The sequence below is a fragment of the Notamacropus eugenii genome, chromosome 1 (genome assembly GCF_028372415.1).
Source record: "Notamacropus eugenii isolate mMacEug1 chromosome 1, mMacEug1.pri_v2, whole genome shotgun sequence".
Taxonomy (NCBI): Eukaryota; Metazoa; Chordata; class Mammalia; order Diprotodontia; family Macropodidae; genus Notamacropus; species Notamacropus eugenii.
Window position 1 is genome coordinate 273,123,758 of NC_092872.1, and position 19,941 is coordinate 273,143,698.

The window sequence follows — 19,941 nt, forward strand, 5'->3', positions numbered from 1 at the left end:
TAGAGGAAAAAGACAAAGAGAATACTCTATCTTGCTTCCTCTCTTGGTTATCCAAGACAGTATCTGTTTGCCCATGGTGTGATTAGACTTCCATATTTGGGGCATGAGTGTTAGGAAAAGATTATGTTTTCCCCTTGGAATTTATCTCTTGGAGACAGTTCTCTCTGTCTTATGAAAGGTACAGGTAAAAGCATTCATTTTTCAAAAGCTTTTAAGAAAATTTTCAGTTCCACTTAGGAAAGGAAATCTCTTAGTCTCAGTTTGCTTGATTCTCTTCCAATGATATTGCTGCCTTATATTATGTTAGGTACATCAGCTTTTCAGGTAGGTGGAATCCACAATTGCCTATTTGATATCCAGGAGAATATAAGCATCTTGATAGTGAAAACTGATTTCTGTTTGTTTATGTCCAGGACATAGAACTGTCTTAACTCATATGAGAAAGATAAGTACTAGATCTGGGATTCCACTGGCACAGAGAACACCCAGATGAGGAAGCTCCATCACCAATACAGATTGTCACCTCTCTTTTACTTACAGTCTTAGGGAATGGTTTAGAACAGCACTTCTTAAGCTATGGGTCTCCATCATCCATCCACACCTACTGAATCCCCATCATAGTTGATCCTTTGGCTTGCTGTTTTATCTTCAATAAACACGCCATATTAGTATAGGTTCATTTATTTAATTTCCCAAGAAGAAGACAGAGGTAACACTATAATCATATTGAAGCTATGGAGGTAAGTATGAAAATTTCTTTCCCACCACACAATTGACTTCAAAATGGCACAGTTTCACTATCTGAAATTTTTCTTGTGGAATCATTAGTTCTGTATTTCCACATATGATCATCAACACAGGATAGATAAAGTTTGAGGAGGAATGGATCCTTGACTAAAGGGAGTGGGATGGTAAATGGGGAGAGAAGATGGATAGATCTATCTGGACTGTATCTGGTAAGGTCCCAGACAAATGTGGATCCTCTGTTAAGAAAAGGATATAGAAGGCTCTTCAGCTAAACTTAGACAACATTTTCATTTTTCTTAGTTTGGGTCCCAGGTAGTCATGATGCTACAGATCATATATGGTCCCTGCAAACCTGGTCCTAAGCTATAATATAATGCATTCAAACAAGTAAATGAGTATGTGATTTTCTTTTTAATCATAGGTCAAACTTCTGCAGGTTGGAAGTCTTTTTATTTTGGAACTGGTCTATGATTTGATGGATGCTAAGAAAATCCCTTGCAAATATAGACCCCAATTTTAAGGTTATTTTAAGATTTTCATTGTGTATTTCTCAAGAAGTGAGTACGAGACAGGTAGAGCAAGTCATATAATGCTCATTCTTTATAAATAAGCTAAAATTCACAGAACTTATGTGACCTGACCAGGGTCACCTATTTAGCTAAGAGTTGAAGACAGGATTAGAATATAGGTCTCATGACTTCAAGTCTAATGGTCTTTCACAAGCTGGTTTCAACCTACATTTTCAGGATTATTTTACGTGCATTCCCTTCAATTTCCTTTTATATTCCAGACAAATTAGCCTTCTTGGTGCTCTAGCATCTCCCTGTCACTTCATAGGATGTCAAGATGCCATGATTACCCTCACTTCTCACTTCTGCCACTTAGAATGCCTTGGATCCCTTTAAAATTCAGTGCCAAAGCCAAGTTACAAGACTACTTTGCTTATCTTAAAAGCTGTTTGTGCACCAATCTCTAACATGACTTGGCATATTATTATCTTTGTGTAAGCTTCTTGAAGTTTATTTATGTATATTTTGTATTTATTTGTATATCTAAATTCTATTTCTGCTTTCTTAAGCTGGAGAATACTTTCATTTTGTCCTCAGTTCCTCAAGGTATATATGCATATGTATATGCATATGCATATATATATATATATATATATATATACACACACACATATACTCATACACATAGACACATGCATTCACACACATAGATATAGTTGTGTGTACCTATATGTATGTGTATATATATACACACACACACACATATGTATACATTCCCGCATATATGGATATGCACGTGGGTATGTGTACATTTGTAAATATATGTCTCCATCTTTTTGCATATATGAGTGTATTTATTGTTCAGTTGTTTGGTAATATCCAACTCTGACAGCATAAACCATAGTACACCAAGCCCTTTTATCCTTCACTATTTCCCCAAGTCTTTCCAAGTTCATGTTCTTTGCTTCTATAACACTGTCCATCTCATTCTCCACTATTCCTTCCCCTTTTACCTTCAATCTTTCTCAACACAAGGGTCTTCTCTGATGAGTTCTGTCTTCTCATTATGTAGCCAAAGTATTTAAACTTCAGCATTTCACTTTCCAATGAACAGTTTGAGTGAATTTTAAGTATTTACTGATTCAAACTCTTTGTTGTCTAAAGGACTCTCAAAAGTTGCCTCCAGCACTGTAATATAAAAGTATTGATTCTGTTGTCCTCATCTTTCTTTATAGGTCAGCACTCACAGCCATACCTTGCCACTGGAAAAACCATAGCTATGATTATATGGACCTTTGTAGGCAAGGTAATGTTTCTGTTTTTTAGTATGCTGTCTGCCCACATTTACCATAGTTTTCTTACCAAGGAGCAAGTTTCTTTTAATTTCATGGTGGCAGCTGCCATCTGCACTGACTTTTAGCCCAAGAATATAAAACTGACATTACTTTCGTTTTTTCTCCCTCTGTTGGCCAGGAAGTTATGGATTCACTTGCCATAATCCTAGATGTTTTGTTTTGTTTTGTTTTTTTTATATCAAGCTTCAAACCAACTTTTATACTCTCCTCTTTCACCCTCCTCAAGAGGCTTCTTAATTTTTCTTCACTTTCTGGCATCAGAGTGATAGTGTCTACATAGCTGAGATTCTTGATATTTTTCCTGGAAAGCTTAACTCCAGCTTTGAGAAACAGACAGACAGACAGACACACACACACACACACACACACACACATACACACACTGAGAGACAGAGAAACAGAGAGACAGAGACATAGAGACAGACAGAAAAAGAGAAATCTTTTATTTCATTTTATTTTTGTATTCTGATTAGTGGAGGAGAGCACTTAGAGGGACCAATTAATAAAAAAAAATACTTATGACTTAAAAATAAACATATATAAAGTCAATAAGCACAATGATTACAAAGGAGGGAGGCCCTTGTCAGTGTGAGGGACCAGAAAAGGGTTAATGTATGGTGTTCATTGAACTGAGTTTTTAGGGAAAGCAAAGATTCTGCAATAAATGGCAAAAGAGTGGGGGGAGTACATTCACTACATGGTGGATAGGCATGACAGTGAGTTGGAGACAAGAGATGGAATGTCCTTTGTGTTGAATGAATACTGAGTATGCTGATATCACTGAATGGCAAACTATGAGGAGGAGAGTAAAGTGTTTGAAGACTAGAAAATGAGGGAGAATTCAGGTAGAGGAGAGATATAAATGTCAAGTCTTTCAAATTGTCTACTGAGTTATTCCGATTTCAATATGCAAAGGATGCAACACCCTGATGATATGACTGATCCATGAAGTTGTTCCACATAGAGATAAGATAGAACAAATACAGAGAGCTAGAAATTTTCTCCGAAATCATCTAGACAAGAGGAATCAAACTCACAGATGCAAAACTCCCAAGTGAAGTCTGAACCAGTTTAAAATATAATTAGAAAATATTTAAGTAATTAAAAAAACTAAAATATAGACATTGCTGATTTGTCATATTCCAAGTCAATATATAGCCCACAGGCATTCATTTCTATTTGAATTTAATAACATTCCCCTAAGCCTACCTCATTCAATGAATGAATGTATGATTAATGCCTTCAAGTCAACTTGTGGAGCTGTTTTAGGGAAATATATCAGAGCACATGTTTTATCTATCTTTTGCTCTAAAGCTTATCATTTACTCAGATAAAAGCATGTATCACATAACTAATACATTTTCAAACACAAAGCTGGGAGGCAAGGGTAATATACTGACCAATAAAATCAGAGTTTTAAGAGCTCTCAACAACAAAATTTAGTAACATAAATGTTAAGAAATTGAAATATTTATAAAATATAAAGTTAAAGCACTACATAAATATTAGATCTCATCCTCATCATCGGCATTGATATTAAAATGGGCAACAAGGTATAATGGTTGGAGAATCAGAATCAGGACAAACTTGTTTTAATTTTGTAAAATATAGGCTGATACCAAGGAAGTCTTGTTACCTCTCAGTGTTTGACTGTAAGTTGCACAGAAGGTGTCTGTCTCCTTTGGTAGATGGTAGTTCATCTTCTGGGAGTTCCCTATTCCAAAGAAGTTACAGCTCTAATTCTTTTTATCTATTCATTTTACAAGGATTCAGGTGAAGTTTGATCATTGGACTCAAAGATATTAACTGACTAGCAGGTTATAAAGCAAGAGCTTAGGACAATAAAAGGTTTGCAGGCTCAGAGTGAGTCAGGATTGTGAAGCGTCAACTCATGACACTGAACATCTTCAATTGCACTGATAGAACATTGATCTCAGTAGGAGAGATCTGATATTTCTGATATACCATGACCCAGTCATATCGCATCTGTACTTCTGTGAATAGGACTGAATGAATTATCGGTGTTGAAGGATTTTGACAAGCTAAAAACAATCAGAGGAGGATAGAAAGGATAGAAAGGGGGCTTGAAATCATGATGAAATGAGAAAGGATTATAGCAGCTTGCAGTGTTTAGTTAGGAGATAAACAGATGTTGGAAAGGAAGGATATTATAAATATTTTGAAATACTGAAGAACTTGTAAGTGATAGAGCAAGTAGACACTTTACTCCCTTGGCCCTTGAGTGAATAATCAATATTAATGGATAGAAATTACAGGGTGGATTTATTTTCAATAGAAGGGGGGAAATGTATCTATCCAATAAGAAATGCTATTCCTTGGAAAGTCAAGAGTTTCCTCTCAGAGAGCAAAAGATCACATATTTAAATCTCTAAGTGATTTCAGAGATCAAATAAAAACTTCTCATTTTACAAGTGAAGTAACTGAGATAAAAGAGGCTTGAATTATCGGGGGTTGCAGATTAAAAAGTATGTGCGACAGAATTTGAAAGTGTGGTGCTTTATCCACTTTCCCACCTACCTACCCATCTCAGGGAAGCTTGATGGAAAATTTTTGGACATGATATATTATGTATGCTTGCTTCACATGTGGTTTAGCTTATCTGACCTTTGACTCCATGAAATAACTGTATATGAATAATAAATAAAAGATTGAGTTCATGTTGTAAAGGTCTTCAGATGACAAACAGGAGTATTTTAATGTGATACTACAAGTGATCAGAGTCCCCAGAATTGATTGTATAGGGAAGTGAGATTTTCAGACATATCTTTAGGGAGGTATCTTTAATGGTGGGTGAATTACACATTAGAGAAGGGAGAGACTAGCAGTAGAAAGAGCTGCACTCTCACTCTTTGTGTTAAAGATTGAAATGAAAGTACATTCTTCCAACATTTAAACCAGCACTTTTCTTCTTAGGACTAGAAAGGTTCCTGAAATATAGTATACATTTAATAAATGCATCATCTCCCTCCTTCCTTCCCTTTCTTTCCTTTTTTTTTGTTTCTAATCTTTCTCTTTTGTTCCTCTTACTTCTCCCATCCTTCCTCCCTTAGTCCCGCCTTCCTTTCAATCCTCCTTCCCTCCTGCCCTCTCTCCATTCTCCCTTCCTCCCCCTCTCTTCCTTCCTTCCTTCCTTCCAAAGAAATTTGCTTCACATGTCTCTAAATGACTTGTCATTTAATACTGTGATGTCATATATTCCTGCTAGGCTTAATATTTTGGGATAAAGGGGGCATTCAAGTCAGCAGAAGCAAATATTAATTCTCTGTCTTGTCCCTGATAATGTATCTTTGGATAAATCAATTGAATTTTGTTGAGGCATATTCTGCATCTGTTAAATGATTAGACTTGCTAGATGATACCAAGATCCCCTTTAGCTTTACAAGTCTGATTTATAAGGGAACCCTTCTTGAATGGAACATGACAAACTGGCACAGGTAACTAGAAGAACTTGAGCAAATTGGTGGGAAGGAAGGAAGGAAGGAAAGAAGGGAGGGAGGATCTATATGATTATGCACACTCTGCATCTCACTCGCTACCCCTGACACAGGCAATAGCTGTTCTACTACTGTGAGTAATCAAAATTCCTCATTATCAAAGATATAACATAATCTACAATGTATAATTAATTCTCTACGTAGAAGAGACAAAAAGGTTATAATATGGTCAGTGCTCACACAATTTAATTATCAGGTTGAAGGTTCTATCCTCAGAAAGAATGTTTTAAATGTCCCTTAATCCTTCCCACTGCAATTATTTGACCAGATACTAACTTCTAGAAAATAAAGCATTCAAATGGAAAAATAAGCTAATAGACTTCAACTATCTTAAGTAGTTTTTTTTTTATTTCTCATATGCTTTATTTCTGTTATTTGGATGAATCTGTACAATATTCACTGGGGATGTGGGGAATTTTTCAAAAGAAAACAAAAGAAAAATGTGCTGCAGTTTGTGACTTCAAATAGAAATTTGAGCAGTCTTTGGAAATTCAGAAATATTTATCATTTTCCTCACATTTAGATGCATTTATTTATTTCCGTTTTCAATATTCATTTTTCCATGATTTTGAATTCCAAATTTTCTCCCATCTCTCCCCTCTCCCCATCCCATGCCATGATACGTTCTGATTACACTTTCCCCCAATTTGCCCTCCCTTCTATCATCACCCGCTTCTCTTATCCCCTTCCCCTTCTATTTTCCTATCATGTGTGTTGGATTTCTACACCCCATTGCTTGTCTATCTTATTTCCCAGATGCTGCTGCCACTGCCACTGCTGTCCCAAGGTTGATCGGGGACCAGGGTTGTTTCATGCTCCTCTTTCAACCAAGTCCAACAAACCTTTTCCAAAAATAAGGAATGCTTCACAAATTTGCATGTCATCCTTGTTCAGGGTCTGTGCTAATCTCTGAATCATTCCAATTTTAGCATATGTGCTGCTGAAGCAAGCATAATATTTGCCATTTAAAGCAAATTTCAAAAAACCCATGGACAGTTCCATACTTGTATTAAGGGGCAAAATCAAACCAGAGTTTGATGCTCTTCAGAGAGTAAGAGTTGATGTTCAATGACAAGGTCCACATCAAAGTGAGGAATACTATGAAGAGAGTTGTTATCAAGACACTCAAGCAGCAAACTTGAGCATGACTGACCACCTGAAAAGCTAAGGTACATGCTCTCCAATTTCCAAAATTTTCTTTAATTCACTCAAGAGCTAGTATTTCATTGATCTGGTCGTTCCATTAACAAAAATTAATTATACCCTGCCTATCTTTTAAGTAATCCCATAAGGTTCAGAGCGGTTAGGTAATTTGTCCATAGTCACAAAATTTGTTAACTATTAGAAGCAGAATTTGAATGTGGAATTCCAGGCCTGAAGTTCAGTACTGTATAATATAGCATGCTGCTCCTCAGTTTCTCTTCATAACCCATTTCATGACCATTCTATATCAGTTTGTATCTTATGAACCTTAATATTAGTTCTTGTCAATGAGTGCCAAAGACTTTCTGCTCACTTCATTTCCACTTACTAGTATTAAAGACATCTCTTTCAAGTTTTTAGATAGCTCCACATAACTCAGTGCTCGGGTATTTGGTGAAGAAATGTAATATTCTTGATGACTTGGTGGACTTTGTACTTGCCCCTTCTACTCCTTTTCATCCATGGTCATATGAGTCTTAATATTTTCAACCATTTCCCATTTAATTCCAGTCAAATAGAGCAGGAATAAATTTTATCAGGTATCTCAACTTGATAAGTTATGAATTTTCTCTTTTTCTCTCCATAACCTTTTCTATTTTTTAATCCTCTTAATATCACAAATATAGCTGACACTTGATTTTCATGGACACTGCCTTTATCGTGTACACAACTTATACTTTATTAGCCAACACTAGAAAATCAGCAGATGACTTTGGCACCTGCATAAAGAGTATGAAATTCAATGTCATTTTTCTCCTTTTTTTTTTATTAATTTTTAACATTTATTTTCACACAATTTTGGGTTACAAATTTTCTCCCCTTTTATCCCCTCGCCCCCCCAAACCCAAGCTTTCTAATTGCCCCTGTGACCTATCTGCTCTCTCCTCTATCCTCCCTCCCTGCCCTTGTCTCCGTCTTCTCTTTTGTCCTGTAGGGCCAGATAGCTTTCTTGACCCCTTAACCTGTATTTCTTGTTACCCAGTGGTAAGAACATTACATTTGGTCCTAACACTTTGAGTTCCAACTTCTTTAGCTCCCTCCCTCTCCACCCCTTCCCCTTGGAAGACAGGCAATTCAATATAGGCCATATCTGTTTAGTTTTGGAAATGATTTCCATACTAGTTGTGTTGTATAGGACTAACTATATTTCCCTCCATCCTATCCTGTCCCCCTTTACTTCTGTTTTCTTATGATCCTTTCCCTCCCCATGAGTGTCGACCTCGGATTGCATTCTCCTCCCCATGCCCTCCCCTCCATCCTCCCCCCCACCCTGCTTGTGCCCCTGTCCCCCACTCTCCTGTATTATGAGATAGGTTTTCCTATCAAAATGAGTGTGCATTATATTCTTTCCTTTAGTGGAATGTGATGAGAGTAGACCTCATGTTTTTCTCTTGCCTCCCCTCTTTATCCCACCACTAATAAGTCTTTTGCTTGCCTCTTTTATGAGAGATAATTTGCCCCATATAACTTCTCCCTTTCTCCTCCCAATATTTCTCTCTCACTGCTTGATTTCATTTTTTTTAATATATGATCCCATCCTCTTCAATTCACTCTGTGCACTCTGTCTCTATGTATGTGTGCGTGTGTGCATGTGTGTGTGTGTGTACTCCCACCCAGTGCCCAGATACTGAAATGTTTCAAGAGTTATAAATATTGTCTTTCCATGTAGGAATGTAAACAGTTCAACTTTAGTAAGTCCCTTATGATTTCTCTTTGCTGTTCGCCTTTTCATGGTTCTCTTCATTCTTGTGTTAGAAAGTCAAATTTTCTTTCCAGCTCTGGTCTTTTCATCAGGAAAATTTGAAAGTCTTTTATTTCATTGAAAGACCATTTTTTCTCCTGAAGTATAATACTCAGTTTTGCTGGGTAGGTGATTCTTGGCTTCAGTCCTAGTTCCTTTGACTTCTGGAATATCCTATTCCATTCCCTTCTATCCCTCAATGTAGAGGGTGACAGATCTTGTGCTATCCTGATTGTATTTCCACAGTATTTGAATTGTTTCTTTCTAGCTGCTTGAAATATTTTCTCTTTCACCTGGGAATTCTGGAATTTGGCCACAATGCTCCTAGGAGTTTCTCTTTTTGGATCTTTCATGCGGTGTTCTGCAGATTCCTTGAATATTTATTTTGCCTTCTGGTTCTAGAATCTCAGGGCAGTTTTCCTTGATAATTTCATGGAAGATGATGTCTAGGCTCTTCTTTTGATCATGGTTTTCAGGTAGTCCCAGAGTTTTTACATTGTCTCTCCTGATTCTATTTTCCAGGTCAGTTGTTTTTCCAATAAGATATTTCACATTATCTTCCATTTTTCGAATCTGCGCGGTATGTTCTGAGATATCTGTCTTTCTCGAAAAGTCCTTAACGTCCATCCGTACCATTCCAGTTTTGAAAGATCTATTTTCTTCAGTGAACTTTTGAATCTCCTTTTCCATTTGGTTAATTCTGTTTTTGAAAGCATTCTTCTCCTCATTGGTCCCTTGTACCTCCCTTGCCAGCTGAGTTAGGCTAGTTCTCAAGGTGCCAATTTCTTCAAGATTTTTTTGGTTCTCCTTTAGCAGGGAGCTGATCTGCTTTTCATGCTTCTCCCTCATCCCTCTCATTTCCCTTCCCAGTCTTTCCTCCACCTCTCTAACTTGATTTTCAAAATTCCTCTTGAGCTCTTCCATGGCCCGAGCCCATTGGGTGGGCTGGGACACAGAATCCTCGATTTCTGTGTCTTTGCCTGATGGCAAGCATTGTTCCTCCCCATCAGAAAGGAAGGGAGGAAGTGTCTTTTCTCCGGTAAAGTACCCTTCAATAGTTTTATTTCTTTTCCCTTTTCTTGGCATTTTCTCCAACCAGTGGCCTGACCTCTGAATGTTCTCCTCACACCCACCTCGCCTCCTGGTCCTCCCAGCCAGCGTTTGGGGACTGAGATTCAAATGCTGCTTCCCGCCTTAGGATTTTTGGTGGGGGCAGGGCTGCTATTCAGTGTGAGAATTAAGTTCAGGTGGTCAGGGTCAGGGCTGCCTCTTAGGCATAGTTCCCTCTGGGGGTTTATGCACAGACCTTCCACAATGGATCCAGGCTCCTGCCCATTTGGGGAGCCCCTGTCCGCAGCCGCCTCTCAGCCCCAACCTCCCAGGGGGGCCCGAGCCTTGGGGGCACCCCACTCCCCTCTCAACCCGCCAAAGAGACTCTCTCACCCACCCCCATCAGTCACCTGTTGGTGGGGGTGCCCGTGCTGCTGCTGAAGATCCTACCTCCGGAGCCCTCTCAGATCTGTGCCTCTCGAAGCCGTGGCCGCCGCTGCCGTGGCCGCAGGTCCGGGCTGGGCTCCGCGTCTGCAGCGCGACGGACCTTTTGCGAGAGGTTTGCAGGTCCCTCTGTGGGTGGGGAGACCTGCGTGGCCGCTGGAGATCCCGTCCCCGTAGCCCTCTCGGATCTCCTCCCCTCAGTGTCGCTGCCGCGGCAGGGCCGCACTCCGCTCCCAGTCCCGGCGCACAGTCCGCGGTGCAAAGGACCCCCCGCGAGAGGTCCGCAGGTCTCTCCGGAGCAGGAATCTCCCTTGCTCCAATACTCCGTGGTCTCTGGGTACAGAATTCGCCCTGGCTTGGTCCCCTCTAGCCATTCTGTGGTTTGTGTGTTCGGAGCTATGTGCGTCTTTCTACTTCGCCATCTTGGCTCCGCCCCCCCCCCCCTTATTTTTATAATATTGCATCAGTACTTGGAAGTTAATTAAGTATATCTGAGTTGCATAATAGGTATAATGGAAAGATAATAGAACTAGAAATCTGGAGACTCCATATTAACCACAATGATCTTACTATATAGCTTTGTTACTTTAGAGAATTTGCTTATTCTTTCTAAGGTTTGGGGTTCCCATTTATAAAATGAAAATGTTGGATTGATTGAAAGTAATTGCCCTATCTCAAGTTCTATGGAATAATCAATGCTCAAAGGTAGAATAAAAAATATATACATACGTACATACATACATACATACATACATACATACATACATACATACACAGACACACACACCCACACTATATATCTTCAAATGGATCTGAAATCCAATTAATTTTGGTGTTTTCTCCAAAAAACACATAATTTGTCTCTCATCTGGGTCTGCAAATCTCTATGAATTTTTCTATATGATCTCAGTTCACCACAAGAAATCTGGGGTATTTTCTCACTTTGTCCTTATGTTATAAGTTTACAAGTAGAATATTCTGTTGATCAAACTGTCCTTCACCACCATTTAGACATGATTATCTCTATTTTTTTGTTCTATCATAGATATACTTGATATCTTTAATATTTATTTTTGAAAACCTTCACTTGCTATATATTGCAGTATGCTCAACCATACTTTTTGAATATTTATTACCTATTTTGTATTATTCATTTTTAGCTTTTCAAATACTTTCATAGTCCACATCTTCTAGTTATTTAAATAACAACAACAATAATATTGATCTTATTGAAATACGATGACCACATTGTATAATGGCATAATGGTTTTGAAATAAAAATATGGTCTTCTTTCTGAGAAAAGTGTGAGGTCCTTAATGGAAGTCTGAAAGTTAATTTCAATTCATGAAAGATTTGATGAATGCATATTAATGAATAGGAATTGTTAGTTGCAGATGATGCTATAAAAGATGTACAATGGGGAAGATAAAAACTGGTAAAATACACACTTTTATATAATGCTCTGTGTCTAAGAATACAGTGACAGAATGGAGTAGGGTAGATCATTATGAAATGAAGAAGTGGATAGACAGGGATGGATAACAAATTCAGGAAGCAAGATAATATTTGACTAGAATAATAATCCAATGCTAAGAAGTAATTCAAATATTAATTTGGTAATGTGACCGTCTAACTATGTTGTATATCATTCTAGATACCTAGATCCTAAATACAAATGAAGAAGCCCAAAGTCTTCCAAGATGCCATAGTTTCACCTCAGCTTCTGTGACTTTCATATCTTTCCCCCAAAGATTCATACCATACTGATGATATGAATTTTCTTATGAAACAACAGTGGCTGATCCATTCCGGATGGGAAGCAAAGTTAGTCCTAGTCCATGCTAAACTGGGCCATTGAGGAGAATATAAACCATTCATTTTCTTTATCTATTGTAGTATATATTCTCTATGTTAAAAGGAAAACAACTATCATCATGTTGCTTGCTAGGATTGGCAGAGCGCTAGAAATAAACCAAATTTAGACGTTTTCAGAAAAAGAGACAAAGAGATCATGTGGATGGGGTAAAAAGCAGTCATACTGAAATTACTGTTGAGTTCTCTTCAAGATTAAGCCAAATCTAAATAACAATGGCATCTAAGTTATATCCTTTGATATTTCCATTATATTAGTTCACAAAAGCAGTAAACTAACTTATCTAGATTTTAAAAAATGCTATCAGCACATGTGTCCTTTAGATAAAAAAAGATATTTAATTGAACTAGATCTAAACTATGAATATTGGAGCAGTTGACATAATGTCATAAGTAGTTGCACTGAGTTGGCCATGATACAGAGAGATTTTTTAAAAAAAAAAAAAAAGGTCATTTCTTTGGGATTTTTCCAGGAATCTAGAGTAGAGATTCATCACACATTCAGGGATCTGTCAATAACAACTTATGTTTGTACAATAATCTACTTTCGTAGAACTGATAAATGGAAGCACACATAGTATGGTTTTGCATATATTTATAAATCTGGGTCAAAAGGTAGCCTTTTCTAGTGCAGGGTGGGAAGGGAAGAAGATGGTTAATTTAAAGTATAACAAAAATACACACAAAATTAAATTTGAAAATATACTTTCTTTTTCATAACAATAACTTACATACATTTAATAGACTGTTTACAAAGGATTTGCCGATATTTTCACATTGGATTCTTAATGAATCACTTTGATGTTTAATGTAGGTGGATCCTACAAGTATTTTTCAGATGAAACTGAGGCTTGAAAAGCATAAGTGACTTTCAAAAGGACCACACACTTTCTAGATTTTAGAAATGAGATTTTAAACTGAGTCTTCCTGATTCCAATTTGAGTACTATATTCACTGTAGCATATTTCCTCTGTAATATAATAACCTAATGAAAATCAGATAGTGAGATTAAGGAGAAACATCCATTTAAAGGAACTTTGAAATTTCATGGCAATCCTTGAAACAAAGATGTGATTAACGTGTGTTATTAAATAGTAATTATGGGACTTCATAATAATGATATTTTATGTTAATATCTTACATAAGAATTTAAGAAGTAAGGGAAAGAAATAGTAAATAAAATCTTTATAAATTCTAGAAGGAAGCTTATATATCATCTAGTCCTTAGTGATAACTTTTAAGATGAGGAAACTGAGGACTGCATAGGTTAAAAGATTTTCCAAGGGACATACAGGCATGAATTAGCAGAAGTAGGAGAAAAATTCAGATTTTGTTCTTCTAAATCCAATATTCTTTCTACCACACCATGGTACCTGGTGAAGACCAAATATTCATATGCAAGCTTGATGTTCTCAATCCAAGAAGCTAATCAAATTTTCTAGTTAATGTATCTGTTGATTGTGGAGTTGTGCTCAGTTCCATGATGGATCAAATGGCAGCAGATATTTTTTATCTCTTTCTTAAAATGATCAAATGACATTAAGCTTCAATCTAGTTGATACAGATTGTCCTTGATTCTGGTAGTTGAAAGTTTTTTAGTTGAGATGCTCTCCTCTCTATATCTCTATGGAAATAAACTATACTGAATTCCACTAGCTCTAAGAGATTAGTCCCTCCTTCCTGGGCTAATATAGGAAATATTAATGTAGCAGATGAGGAATACATGCAGCTCTCCAAAGGATTATTGAGACTTTCAAAAATTCTGACCTCCAGAGGATTCCTAATTATGATTATAATGAATTTTCTAAAAATATCCAGTCAAGCTTTGATGAGAAGAGACTTTTTTTTAATGGTTACAAGACAACATAACTAATTGACCCAATGCTAATTACTTGAGTTGTGAAAATTTCATTGCACTCAGCAACCTGATAAAAAATTTCTTTCATCTGCCTTGCAGTCAACACTGGTTTTACTCAAAAAAAAAAGAGGTTCATTAGAAAAGGGTCATGGTGAATTCAATTTAATATCCTCAGCCAGAATCAAAGTGGATTAGGTCCTAAATTTTTAGTAGTTAGAATGAAAATAGATAGAGGTAACACACATATGTCCTTCTCATAGCTGTAGGGAAGGGGGTCTACAATTTGTGAGTGTCATGGACTCATTTGGCAATCTGGTGAAGCCTACAGATTGCTCAGAATATAATGTAAATGAATTAAACAAAATGTATAGAATTAAGGAAACCAATGATTTTGTTCTATAGTTATCAATATAGGCATATGTATTCATAGGCATAGATATGTAAATAGATATACATATCTATTACATGCACAAATACACACACACTCAGTTTTTCAATCATTCATTCATGTCTGACTGTTCATGACTCTATTGACATTGTCCATGTATTTTTCTTTGCAAAGAGACTGAAGTGGCTTGTTGCTTCCTTCTCCAGTAGATTAAGGCAAACAGAAATCCAGTGACTTACCCAGAAGCAGCCAGTAAATGTCTAAGGTCGAATTTGTACTCAGGTCTTCCCAACTCTAGACTCAGTCCTGTAGTCATTGAGCCATCTAGCTCCCCTATGTATAGACATATCTCTTCAAAATATATGTTTACATATATTATGTGTAATCAATGTGTGCATACGCAACTATTTGCATAAACACATAAACACACTTCCAAATATGCATACACACTAATTATCCATCTACCTATCTATCTATCTAGTGTGTATGTATTTCAAATTGACAAAAATCTCAGATCATGAACCCTCAATATCTAGGCATATAGGATCATTCTTATTGAGTTACTAAAGTACTATGTACTTTATTTCAAGTACTAAGTACCAGAAATAGGACTAGAATTCCTCTTTGTGTTTTTATCTCTGAAAGTAATAGTTTTGGGGAAAATATTTATAGGAAATATGGCACACAACTTAATGTGAAATAATGCGATATTTATGCTATTAATAAACACACATGTATTCCCAGGGTTTGTTCACATAATACCATAAACTCTCCTCTTCCAAGACAAAACCAAAATACTTATTTGGAACACTGCTATTAGGATACCAGAAGGCAAGATTTATTAAGATACTCATCCCCAATCCAGGGACAACCAACATTTCTCTCCATGAAGTCTCCCTGAAAACAAGTTCCCCTAGGCAAGTTCTTCCCTCAGCCTATTTCTCTCTCTCTCTGCCTGCTTCTCTCAGTCCACACCTTTTACTCCAAGAAATACATTATATACCATTTCCAATCAAAGAAATTGATTGGCTTAGTGCTGAGAAGCTTGGAAATCAGTACTTAATTGAAAAGGTGTGGGAATCCCAGTGACCCAGAGCCTGATTGACTCTGCACCAGAGCTACATATGACTTCTATTAATGATCAGGGAAGATCTTATGTCCAATTAATCTTAAACTTGACAAAGAAATAGTGAATTGTGACCTGGTTGTGAAATTAAAGACCCCTGATTTCTACTCCCTTCTCCTCAGTCATAAGGGATCATGTCCACCTCCCCTATAGCAGTAGACTTTTAATTGATCTCTTTGACTCAACCCTTTTCCCTACTCCAAACCATCCAGAACTCAGCTTCCAGAGTGATTTTCTTCAAGTACAGGTCAAACAATATTTCCCTCCCTTTTGCAAAATAAAACTCAAAGGCATCTTCTTTCTCTTCTCTTTTCTCATCTCTTTTCATCTGTACCCTCCCTTCCCACTTGCCTCTGCTCTTCCTTTCCTCCCACTTTTGTTCTTCTTTCACCTCTCCTTTCCTCTTTCCTTCCCATTTCTGTTACTTTCCTCTCTCTCCAGCTTGCTTTGTGTGTATATATTTATGTGTGTATGTGTATGTGTATGTATATATATTATTTATGTACATGTATGTGCACATGTGTATACACACATATGTGTGTATATATAGTTTATAATTATTTAAGTATATGTAGATATATAAATGATAGTTATAAATATTTGTATATATATATAATACGTATTCTTGATCTAAATGAATCAAGCTTAAAAATTAAATACACAATTATGAGAAATATGTGTATGCATGTATACATTATCTATGAAAATATCATTACATTGTTCTAGTCACTTTTATTCAGATTCTAAGTTGAAGAAAAAAATGTTGATATACATTAGTAAAAGGAGTATCTCAATCTGAAATTTCTGTATACTAATGAAATGTCTGCTCACTACTCTATCTTTTGTATGTAGTATCACCCACAATTTGAGAGGCTTCTGGGAAGATGGCAGAGTAGGTCAGAAAATTTCCAGTTCTCAAAATTTCCCTCCACAAAAGAGATAAAATAGTTCTCCTAGGTGAACACAGAGCCATGAAAACAAATAAAGAGTAGGGGCAGAACAGCGTTCCCTTGGGACAATCAGAGAAGACCTGAAGAAAATTCCAGGACCATATCCCCCTCCCCCCAAGAATAAACACCCCCAGGCTAGGGTCCACTTTAACAAATGGTAAACCCTGAGGTTAGCTAGGCTGGGGACCTGCTTTGGCCCCAACCACAGGAGCTTTTACCCCTGGGACAGTGGCAGGAGTCGGAGTCTGACCTGGGGAAGATTGAGGGAATCTATGCTGACAAGGAACACCAAACTGAGCTGTGCTTCAGATTGCTGCAGGGACAAGAAGGATATCAGCACATGACCTGGAAAGTAGTGCAGAAGCAGTGGGGTGGGACTCCTCTAACTATGGGCACTTACAGGAGACTGGAGGTATTGGTTTGAGTTCAAGGTTGGAGAGGAGAACTAAAAAGCATCAGAGGCCATCTCCCATACACCAAGACCAAAGGTCATTATAAAAACTAAATTATTACCAAAAAAAAAAAAAAAAAAAAAGGGCACAGGGAAAGGAGAAAGAATCTAACCATAGAGAGCTCATATGGGAATAGAGAAGATGGAGGTTCATTTTCAAAGGAAGATACTGAAGCAAAGAAACCCTCTTCTACCCCAAAAAGCAATTTCAAATGGTCACTTGCCCAAAAGGAATTCATTGAAACACCTTAAAAAGACTTCAAAAATCAAATGAGAAATAGAGTGAAAATTATAAAAAAAAAAAAAATAAGAATAATACAAGAAAAAGAAGAAGATTATCACAAGAACGTCAACCAATTAGAAAAGGAGATCCAGAATCTTAAAGAAGAAAATGACTGCTTGAAAATCAGAATTTGGCAAGCAGAAGCCAGAAAAGTTATGACATGAATTTAAAAATTTAAATAAAAAAAATGAAACATAAAAAATGAAAAAAAATACAAGAAAATGTGAAACATCTCATAAGAAAACAACAGATCTAGAGAATAGATCAATGAGAGAAAACACAAGAATAACTGGACTGTCTGGAAGTTCTGTTAAAAAAAAAAAAACTTCATACAATAGTGCAAGAAATAACTGAAGAAAATTGTCCTGAAGGATTAGAACAAGAGGGGAAAGTAGAAAATTTTAAAAAGTCACTGATAACCACCTGAAAGAGATCCTACAAGGAAAATACACAGGAATATTATAGTTAAATTCTGAAACCTCCAGATCTACAACAAAATATTACCAGCAAGAAGAAAATAAAATAATTCATGTATGGTGGCACCAAAATTAGAATCACACAAGACCTAGCATTGACAACACTCACAGACCGACCGTCTTGGAACACTATATTGAAAAGAAAAAGAACTGTGCCTCTGGTCAAAAATAGCGTACCCAGCAAAGAAAAGCATAATTTTGAATGAAAAAAAAAAAACAACAGACATCTGATCAACATGGAGGACTTAGTTTAAAAAGTCACCACAACAACATTCTTGAACTCAATGGAAGATTTGATATACAAGAATGTCATGGCAATCAAATCATGATCTTTTGCTGTTTTTGTTTTACTAAAAGTGCCTCTGATTGAATAATGTAATTAAAGAAGATCTTCCCTGCCCATTGATGGGCCTGCCCATTGAGGGAAGCTTGATTAGGGAAGTTGTTTTGTAGGAGGGTCCCAAGTACCTTTTGTTTTTCTACTGAGGCACTGGATCAGAGGTTCATGCCCTCTGGCTCTAAAAAGTGTGTAAATACTCTGAGGGTAAGGTTTTACTTTGGGGCTTACTGACAAGAAGAGTTTGTTTCCTCCCCCTTCCCCAGCTTTGAGAAACACAGATGTTCCCTCTCTGGGAAAGATGTATGTATGTTAATGGTCAGACATTTTGGGAGCATGTCTGTTGATTTTTTATTTCTCTGTATTTTCTCTGAAGTCCAGGGTGCTGGCTTTTTCTCCTGAACTAACTGAATGATACATGTGCTTGATTAAAGTGATTATTTACCCCTCAAAAGTTGCCTTTCGTTTTAGAGAAGCATATCAAAGAACCTGTGGTAGCAGGCCCCCCTGTGTATGTCAGAGTGCTTACTGATACAAAAAACCAACAGAAATATAAGGTACATACCAATGACCAAATACAAGGGACCAAATAAGGATAGAATGCTTACCTTTTATGTATGGAAAATATAAAACCTATGTCTAAGAGTGTCACTAGTAATTAGGTAGTTTATAAGAAAGGCTAAGGTAGACCTGAGTATGATATGACTATAAAAAATAAAACCATTCAAGAACAGCTAAAAAGTAATTATCTTATACAAAGGTGGTACAAGAGGAAGAAGCAATACAGAGGAATTGGATGGAGGAAGGGGGGTCTCTTAGTTCTGGAAACATACTTTCATCAGGAATTGTTTTAAAAGGAGAAAATATATATACATCTAGAAGAGTATAAAAGTTTTCCAAAGTTAAAAAAAGAAACAAAAATCTAAGGGGATGGGGGGAGGGATCTTAGAGGGGAGGGTAAGGGAATAGAACAAAAGAGGCTGATAGAAGGGTATTTGGATGTAGGGGAATGGGAGGATAAGGGAGGGATTGTTGGAGCCAGGCTAGGTTAAGTAATGGGGTAAGGTAGTAGATAGAATCAAAATAGAGGAGTTAGAGGTAGGGAAAAGAGATAATAAAAAAAAAAAATAAGATTAGGAGTAGAATCTCTTAAGGAAAGTATATATGTATGTATGTATGTATGTGTGACCATATATATGTGTGTGTGTATGTATATGCATATATTCATGTATATAGCTATACCTGTACATAAATACATCCATGCTCAATTGTAGCTTTGTGATGGTGGGTGGGGGGAGGAAGGGGAAATAAAGAACAAAGTAAAAAGGGTACAGCAGAGAGCAAAAGAAAACCTGTAAGGAAGCAAAGATGGATAGCTTTTAACTTATGCACAATATTTCATATGTAGGCTTTTTTTTTAAAGGATGTTATTGCTATGTATTTTGAATGCTCTATGTTCTGCAGTGCACATGACATGTTTTTTCTTTTCTTATTTTTTCATTATATAATTTATTTGTTTACTTTTCAACATTCACTTTCACCAGATTTTGAATTCCAAATTTTCTCCCCATCTCTCCCTACCCCATCCCAAGAAAGCGTGCACCCCAACCACCCCTTTCCCTAATCTGCCCTCAC

The 19,941-nt window shown here is 36.8% G+C and overlaps 1 pseudogene; it reads right to left on the minus strand.

Moving 5' to 3' along the window:
- Positions 1 to 6,975: 6,975 nt before the first annotated feature.
- On the minus strand, positions 6,976 to 7,075 carry LOC140521760 (U6 spliceosomal RNA; annotated as a pseudogene).
- Positions 7,076 to 19,941: the final 12,866 nt, after the last annotated feature.